The following is a 9,892-nucleotide window of genomic DNA, read 5'->3' on the forward strand; positions in this document are numbered from 1 at the left end:
GGGATAACAGGTGTGAGCCACCGCGCCAGGCTGAGCAAATTTTTTTTTTTTTTGAGACAGTTTTGCTCTTGTTGCCCAGGTTGGAGTGCAATGGCCCAATCTCAGCTCACCACAACCTCTGCCACCCAGGTTCAAGTGATTCTCCTGCTTCAGCCTCTGGAGTAGCTGGGATTACAGGCATGCGCCACCACGCCCAGCTAATTTTTGTATTTTCAGTAGAGGCGGGGTTTTTCCATGTTAGTCAGGCTGGTCTCAAACTCCTGACCTCAGGTGATCAGCCTACTTCAGCCTCCCAAAATGCTGGGATTACAGGCGTGAGCCACCACTCTGGCCTTTTTTTTTTTTTTTTTTTGAGAAGGAGTCTAGCTCTCCCACGCTGGAGCGCAGTGGCGCAATCTCGGCTCCCTTCTACCTCCGCCTCCCGGGTCAAGAAATTCTCTTGCCTCAGCCCCTCGAGTAGCTGGGATTACAGGCGCCCACCACCACGCCCAGCTAATTTTTGTATTTTTAATAGAGAAGCGGTTTCACCATCTTGGCCAGGGTGGTCTTGAACTCCTGACCTCATAATCCACCCTGACCTCATAATCCACCCGCCTCGGCCTCCCAAAGTGCTGGGATTACAGGTGTGAGCCACCGTGCCCAGCTGCACATTTTTTTTTTTAACTTGCTTTTCTTTGCTGTATTTCCTCCCTAGAGGCTTACCCAGCTAGTAAACCAGAAGGAAATACTTGCCAGCTGTATTAGTTGCAAGTAATGGTACTCCAACTCATTCTGACTTACACAATAAAAGTAAATATGTTTTTTTATTTTTGAGACGGAGTCTCACTCTGTCGCCCAGGGTGGAGTGCAGTGGCTCGATCTCGGCTCACTGCAAGCTCTGCCTCCTGGGTTCACGCCATTCTCCTGCCTCAGCCTCCTGAGTAGCTGGGACTATGGGCGCCCGCCACCACGCCTGGCTAATTTTTTGTATTTTTGGTAGAGACGGGGTTTTGCTGTGTTAGCCAGGATGGTCTTGATCTCCTGACCTCGTGATCCTCCCGCCTCAGCCTCCCAAAGTGCTGGTATTACAGGCGTGAGCCACCACGCCCGGCCGTAAATATGTTGATTAATGAGCCAGGGAGTCCACTGGTGGATTGCCAAGCTTTAGGACTATATCAGGGTTGCAACATTGCCTCCATCTTTCAGTTTTGCTTTCCTCTCAGTTGATTTTATTCCCAGGCAGGCTCTGTTTATGTGGTAACAAAGATGGTCACCAGCAGCTCCAGCTTACATTCTACCAACATAGTAACCCCTGCAGAAACCATCTCTTTTCCAAGAGTGCCAATAAAATTCCCAGGTAAGACTGCCATTGGCCCAGCTTGAGTCATATACACATGCTTGAAACAGTCACTATGTTCAAGGGGTGCTGTGTTGCTCTGATTAGTCAGAACTAAGGCTATGAACTCTACGGATTGAAATGAGGAAGGCAAATTATGGTATCTGACCAGAAGAAGGGATGCTGGATGGGCAAAATGGACATTCATTACATACACTTTCACTGAATGAGAATCCAGTACTCAACAGTCTCTGATCCAGGTTGACACTTTCTGGGTGGATACTACAATTAACTCCATGATCAACATGTTGCTCTTGAATACCATTCTCAAAGGCCCTATCACGTAGGGCTATGCTGTTCTTGATTTGGTCCCAAGAGTTATACTGTTCCTTAGAGTAGTTATATAATAAAACACTCCACTCATGGGAAATGGTCCATCCCTGGCTTTGAGTCCTGTGGTGGTCAGCTGAAAGGAAGACACTAGAATGTAGTTCCACAAGGGGACACAGGGTCAGCTGCAGTAGCACCAGACAGGCCAAATCTGCCACTAGGAGGGCACAGTGACAAATGGCAAGCAGTAGTGTAGACAAGCAGTTGGCATCTGGGGCCAAGCATTGAATAACATGTTGTCTTAATGGGAGACAGAGAATTCTGAGACAGGAGATGCTCATCAGGATTTCAGACAGATAAGTCTGATAATCAAGTTGTAGAACTCTAGCCACCCAGCTAAAGTTCAAAGACATTCCAGTCCCAGGGAATGGAGAATTGAAAGGAGCAGGAAAGATGTTCATTTAGCCGGGCGCAGTGGCTCATATCTGTAATCCTAGCTTTTTGGGAGGCTGAGGTGGGCAGATCACCAGAGGTCAGGAATTCGAGACCAGCCTGGCCCACATGGAGAAACCTTGTCTTTACTAAAAATACAAAAATTAGCCGGGTGTGGTGGCACACGCCTGTAATCCCAGCTACTTGGGAGGCTGAGGCAGGAGAATTCCTTGAACCCAGGAGACAGAGGTTGCAGTGAGCCAAGATCTCACCACTGCACTCCAGCCTGGGCAACAGAGCGAGACTCCGTCTCAAAAAAAAAAAAAAAAAAAGAAAGAAAGAAAGGAGCAGGAAGTCCTCAGTGGTAGGGAAATCAGGACACTGGAAAGGGTAACAGGACTGGCTCTAAGGCATTAGGCTGAAATCCATGCATTGGGTCTGGAGTGCAAGGTGAAGCTAGATCTCAAGAATGAGACTGGAGGTCAGTTTTTGAATAAAACTGGGACTTGAGGCCAGGCGAGGTGGCTCATGCCTGTAATCCAAGCACTTTGGGAGGCCGAGGCAGGTGAATCATGCGGTCAGGAGTTCAAGACCAGCCTTGGTGAAACCCGGTGTCTACTAAAAATACAAAAATTAGCTGGGCATGGTGGCACACACCTGTAATCCTAGCTACTCAAGAGGCTGAGGCAGGAGAATTGCTTGAACCCAGGAGGCGGAGGTTGCAGTGAGCTGAGATCGCATCACTGCATTCCAGCCTGGGTGACAGAGCAAGACTACATCTCGGGAAAAAGAAAAAAAAATTAGTCGGGCATAGTGGCACACGCCTGTAATCCCAGCTACGCAGGAGGCTGAGGCGGGAGAATCACTTGGTCCTGGGAGGCAGTGGTTGCAGTGAGCCAAAATCATGCCATTGCACTCCAGCCTGGGCGACAGAGCGAGACTCTGTCTCAGAAACAAAAACTGGGACTTGAGTTCAGCCTAGCAACAGCCTTCATAGAAAACCTCAGAGTGGCCGGATGTGGTGGCTCACGCCTGTAATCCCAATACTTTGGGAGGCCAAGGCAGGCAGATCACGAGGTCTGGAGTTCGAGACAAGTCTGGCCAATATGGTGAAACCCCGTCTCTACTAAAAATACAAAAATTAGCCAGGTGTGGTGGCCCGCACCTGTAGTCCCAGCTACTAGGGAGGTTGAGGTAGAAGTATCGCTTGAACCCAGGAGGCTGAGGTTGCAGTGAGCTGAGATCACGCCGCTGCACTCCAGCCTGGGCGACAGAGCAAGACTCCGTCTGAAAAAAAAGAAAAAGAAAAAAAAGAAAAGAAAATCTCAGAGTGGGGAACTGAAGTGCCACAAATTCCTCCTGCCTCTGGGCAGATTTTGTACAGTGACTAGATCAAGACTGAGCCTGCAGGTAATATTGAGTGCCTCCAGCTAAGGGGAAGGAAGGAGACAGAGGCTGCTCCCACAAGAAGGTCTAACAAACTCTAAAGGAGGTGTGTGCGCCAGGCGTGGTGGCTCACACCTGTAATCCTAGCACTTTGGGAGGTGGAGGTGGGCAGATTGCCTGAGCTCAGGAGTTCGAGGCCAGCCAGGGCAACACGGTGAAACCCGGTCTCTACTAAAAAAAAAAAAAATACAAAAAATTAGCTGGGAGTGGTGGCACGTGCCTGTAGTCCCAGCTATTCGGGAGGCTGAGGCAGGAGAATGGCTTGAACCCAGGAGGCGGAGGTTGCAGTGAGCCGAGATCGTGCCATTGCACTCCACCCTAGGCGACAGAGCGAGACTCTGTCTCCAAAAAATAATAATAATAATAATAATAATAAAAAGGAGATGTGTGCCCATATGCCCCGCAACTGCTCTAACTCTGCCACTTTTTGCATGCATGCAAATACTCATTATTGGACAGGGAAAATGATTAATCCTAGTTGTCCTGGAGGACTTGGAGCCACTGTCTTTTGGACTTACTTCACCCATACCGGTATGTCTCATGGGGGTGGAGTTCAAGATCAGGCAAGAGAAAAACACATAAAGGAAGTAGTCTCCCAACTGACCTGAGTACATAGCACCCCTACCCGCTACAAAGGACTAGATCTCAAAACTACATGAAACCCTCCGTACCCATACTCGCCTAGTAAGCCTATTTAATACCACCCTCACTGGGGTCCATGAGGTCTTGGCCCAAAACCGTACTAACTGTTGGATGTGCCTCCCCCTGCACTTCAGGCCATACATTTCAATCCCTGTACCTGAATGATGGAACAACTTCAGCACAGAAATAAACACCACTTCCATTTTAGTAGGACCTCTTGTTTCCAATCTGGAAATAACCCATACCTCAAACCTCACCTGTGTAAAATTTAGCAATACTATAGACACAACCAACTCCCAGTGCATCAGGTGGGTAACTCCTCCCACACGAATAGTCTGCCTACCCTCAGGAATATTTTTTGACTGTGGTACCTCAGCCTATCGTTGTTTGAATGGCTCTTCAGAATCTATGTGCTTCCTCTCATTCTTAGTGCCCCCATGACCATCTACACTGAACAAAATTTATACAATCATGTTGTACCTAAGCCCCACAACAAAAGAGTACCCATTCTTCCTTTTGTTATCAGAGCAGGAGTGCTAGGCGGACTAGGTACTGGCATTGGCGGTATCACAACCTCTACTCAGTTCTACTACAAACTATCTAAAAAACCAAATGGTGACATGGAACGGGTCGCCAACTCCCTGGTCACCTTGCAAGATCAACTTAACTCCTTAGCAGCAGTAATCCTTCAAAATCGAAGAGCTTTAGACTTGCTAACTGCCAAAAGAGGGGGAACCTGTTTATTTTTAGGGGAAGAATGCTGTTTTTATGTTAATCAATCCAGAATTGTCACCGAGAAAGTTAAATAAATTTGAGATCAAATACAACGTAGAGGAGAGGAGCTTTAAAACACCGGATGCTGGGGCACCCTCAGCCAATGGATGCCCTGGATTCTCCCCTTCTTAGGACCTCTAGCAGCTATAATATTGTTACTCCTCTTTGGACCCTGTATCTTTAATCTCCTTGTTAAGTTTGTCTTTTCCAGAATCAAAGCTGTAAAGCTACAAATGATTCTTTAAATGGAGCCCCAGATGAAGTCAATGACTAAGATCTACCGCAGACCCCTGGACAGGCCTGCTAGCCCATGCGCCAATGTTAATGACATTGAATGCACCCCTCCCAAGGAAATCTCAACTTCATAACCCCTACTACGCCCCAATTCAGCAGGAAGCAGTTAGAGCGGTTGTCGGCCAACCTCCCCAACAGCACTTGGGTTTTCCTGTTGAGAGGGGGGACTAAAAGACAGGACTAGCCGGATTTCCTAGGCTGACTAAGAATACTTAAGCCCAGCTGGGAAGGTGACCACATCTACCTTTAAACACAGGGCTTGCAACTTAGCTCACACCCGACCAATCAGGTAGTAAAGAGAGTTCACTAAAATGCTAATTAGGCAAAAAACGGGATGTAAAGAAATAGCCAATCATCTATTGCCTGAGAGCACAGTGGGAGGGACAATGATCGGGATATAAACACAGGCGTTGGAGCAGGCAACAGCTACCCTCTTTGGGTTCCCTCCCTTTGGGTGTGAGCTCTGTTTTCACTCTATTAAATCTTGCAACTGAAAAAAAAAAAAAAAAAGGAGGTGTGTGTTCTCTCATTGGAATGCATAACCTAATAAAAATTAAATTTAAAAACCTCAGCTGGAATGCATTAAGAAACAAAGAACTGGGAAAGAATAAATGCAGTTGAGACAGGATGTTAAATTAGATTTTCCTATTTTCTTAGTTTTGGAGCTCAGAACAATAGGTGGCAAGTACCCCTATATAAAGAGACATGTCAGATCGTTTATGCAGGACTTGCTCAACGAGTAGCCTCCAAATTGGTTCTGAAACCTGTAGCCTATTACCCACTTTTGGCCTGAGAAAAGAAAATCAAGGAGAGGAAGTCTGAAAAGTGAAGATTTCTTTGAAGAGAACTGTCAGAGCGCTGTGGTTTTCTTGCTGTCAAGTCAAGGGCAAGCAAGGAGTGAGGAGTGAGTGGGAAAGATTAGCGTCTCATGGTGACATGTGCTGAGTGGAAGAAACGCTCTGTGGCTACTGGCAACTAGAGCAGAATGTGGTGAGAAGATTTCTTGGGACAGTGTGACATGAGTGCCTTGAGTTGTGAGGTAGAGAGACTCATCTGTTATCTCACCTGAGAGCTAGGTGAGAGGCTTATGGGAAGACAGAAAAGACAATAGGGTAAAGGGCTAGGGAAGGGGGGGTTGCAGTGAGTTTGAAAGGTAGTAGTAATAAAGACTAAAATCGTTCCTTCCTTTGGACAAAAGATAGGAAGCCTGAATTCTTTTTTTTAGCTCTACTACAAATGAGTTGTGCTAATGTGGAAAAACGACTTGAACCCTCTTTTTTCTCTTCTACAAAAGAGAAGAGAAAAAAGGTTTTGTTTGTTTTCTCTTCTACAAAAGGTTTGTTTTCTCTTCTACAAAAGGAAGAATTGAGGCTGGACACAGTGGCTCATGCCTGTAATTTCAGCACTTTGGGAGGCCAGGTGAGGATTACTTGAAGCCAGGAGTTACAGACCAGCCTGGGCAACATAGTGAGAATCCATCTCTACAAAAAAAAAAAATTGTCTTAATTAGCCAGGCATGGTGGTATGTCCCTGTAGTCTCATCTACTCAGGAGGCTGAAGTGGGAGGATCACTTGTGCCCAGGAGTTGGAAGTTACGGTGAGCTTTTTTTGTTGTTGTTGTTCCCATCCAGGCTGGAGTGTAGTGGCACGATCTCAGCTCACTGCAACCTCTGCCTCCTGGGTTCAAGCAATTCTCGTGCCTCAGGCTCATGCCACCACACCCAGCTAATCTTTATATTTTTAGAAGAGACTGGGTTTTGCCATGTTGGCCAGGCTGGTCTCGAACACCTGACCTCAGGTGATCTGCCTGCCTGGGCCTCCCAAGTGCTGGGATTACAAGCATGAGCCACCATGCCCAGCAACAGTGAGCTTTGATTGTGCCACTGTACTCCAGCCCGGACATCAGAGCAAGACCCTGTCTCTTAAAAAAAAAAAAAAAAAAAAAAAAAAAAAAAAAAAAACAGGGCCGGGCATGGTGGCTCACTCCTGCAATTCCAGCAATTTGGGAGGCCAAGGCAGGCTGATCACCTGAGGTCGGGAGTTCGAGACCAGCCTGACTAACATAGAGAAACAATACAAAATTAGCCGGGCGTAGTGGCACATGCCTGTAGTCCCAACTACTTGGGAGGCTGAGGCAAGAGACTTGCTTGAACCTGGGAGGCGGAGGTTGCGGTGAGCTGAGATCGTGCTACTGCACTCCAGCCTGGGCAATAAGAGCGAAACTCTTGTCTCAAAAAAAAAAAAGAGATGGCCAGGTGCAGTGGCTCATGCCTGTAATCCCAGCACTTTGGGAGGCTGAGGGGGGCAGATCATGAGGTCAGGAGATTGAGACCATCCCGGCCAACATGGTGAAACCCCGTCTCTACTAAAATACAAAAAATTAGCTGAGTGTGGCAGCACGTGCCTGTAGTCCTAGCTACTCGGGAGGCTGAAGCAGGGGAATCGCTTGAACCTGGAGGCAGAGGTGCAGTGAGCCAAGATCGCGCCACTGCACTCCAGCCTGGTGACAGAGCAAGACTCCTTCTTAAAAAAAAAAAAAAGTAGAAAGGAAAAATTGGACTAGACTGTCTTTAAGGTAGGGACCTTTTATGACGCTCTAGTTCTACAGGTGTATTCTGATGAGCTCCATGGTGACTCATGGACTGGGATGAATTATGGTATACAGATGGTCTCTGACTTATGATGGTTCAACTTAGGATGTTTTACTTTAGGAGGTACCCATACAATCATTCTGTTTTCGCTTTCAGTACAGTGTTCAATCAAGTACATGAGATACTTAAGACTTCATTATAAAGTAGGCTTTGTGTTAGATGACTTTGCCCAACTATAGGCTAATGTAAGTGTTCTGAGCACATTTAAGGTAGACTAGGCTAAGCTCTGAAGTTTGGTTTAGGTTAGGTGTACTAAATGCACTTTTTTTTTTTTTTTGAAACAGAGGAGTCCCGCTCTGTTGCCCAGGCTGGAGTGCAGTAGCATGATCTCTGTTCACTGCAAGCTCCGCCTCCCGGGTTCATACCATTCTTCTGCCTCAGCCTCCCGAGTAGCTGGGACTACAGGCACCCGCCACCACTCCTGGCTAATTTTTTTGTATTTTTAGTAGAGTCGGGGTTTCACCATGTTAGCCAGGATGGTCTCGATCTCCTGACCTCGTGATCCTCCTGCCTTGGCCTCCCAAAGTGCTGGAATTACAGGCGTGAGCCACCGCGCCCAGCCTAAATGCACTTTTTTTCTTTTTTTGAGACGGAGTTTTGTTCTTGTCACCCAGGCTGGAGTGCAGTGGCACAGTCTTGGCTCACTGCAACCTCTACCTCCCGGGTTCAAGCAATTCTTGTGCCTCAGCCTCGTGAGTAGCTGGGATTACAGGCGCCCACCACCATGCCTGGCTAATTTTTCTTTTTTTTTTTTTTTTTTTTTTTTAGTAAAGACAGGGTTTCACCATGTTGGCCAGGCTTGTCTTGAACTCCTGACCTTAGGTGATCCACCTGCCTCGGCCTAAATGCACTTTGACTTACTAGATTTTCAATTTACAATGGGTTTATCAGGACATAACCCCATCATAAGTTGAGGAGCATCTATAAATACATTCCATAATATTAGGCCCTAGAAATTCAGGTCTCAAGGGGACAGCATTCTCCCCTCCCTAACCGCTCTTCTCTTAACATTATTTAAAAGATGAACCAATTTTAAAATTTCCAAAAAAAAAGTTATCCATAATACCACTACCTGACACATTACTAATTATATTTCAGTGGGTGCTTTTCTAGACCTTGACCATCTCTCCTTGTAGTTGCTCCAGTTGCAATCACTAGCATACACTTTTTGTGTTCTTACAGCACACTAGTTCAGTAAACTGTGCATAACCAATGGGAGTGAAGTTTGAGGTGCTTCCAATCATTGCACAATAAACGCAGGCAAGGAAGAACTTGGCCTTTAATAAAACAGTCTTTAGGGGCACAGAACTAGTCTGCTGTGGCCTCTCTTACTCCTTAAGTCCCTTCCCCCTCCCCACCCTCACTTCCTGATCCCTTCAGCAACAGCAGCAACTTAAGAGGGCCAGTAAATCTAAGCCGCAGTAGCCTCTGACCTACGTGACACTCACTCTGAGGCGGCTTCTGGTTTAGAAATACCAGGTAATCCATTTAGCAGACATTGCAGCACACAGAGAAAATAGATATCAAAGGGATGTGGATATGTGCTGCTGATTCTGCTATTGTTAAGGCAGGTTTCAAGAGATGTTCACAGATAATCAGCAAGGTGAGGACACTCACCCACCTTACTTCCAACTCATGTGTGTCAATTCCTATGACCTCAATACTACTGACAGCAACACATCTGAATCCAGCCCCAGCAAAGTCAAGCTTTTCGGAAGTCTTTGTACATCCTCATCTAGACATAGACAGAAATGGTTTAGACTGGGCTTTGAGGAACAATCCCTTAAAGCTTAGTCTAATATTGCGGAACTTAAAGAGCAGGTGAGAGGTAGAGAGCAATGGGTTAGAGAAGCGGGTAGGTAGGGATTGGAACATGGAGTCCTTGAAGATTACAGGGGATAAAAAGCCTCAGATAATTTGCAGTAAGGATGTGACACACTCAGATCTATGTTTTAGAAAGATCACTCTGGTAACAGTGTGAGGAATGATTTGAATAGGGCAAGACTGG

This window comes from Pongo abelii, chromosome 9, assembly GCF_028885655.2.
Source record: "Pongo abelii isolate AG06213 chromosome 9, NHGRI_mPonAbe1-v2.0_pri, whole genome shotgun sequence".
Lineage (NCBI taxonomy): Eukaryota > Metazoa > Chordata > Mammalia > Primates > Hominidae > Pongo > Pongo abelii.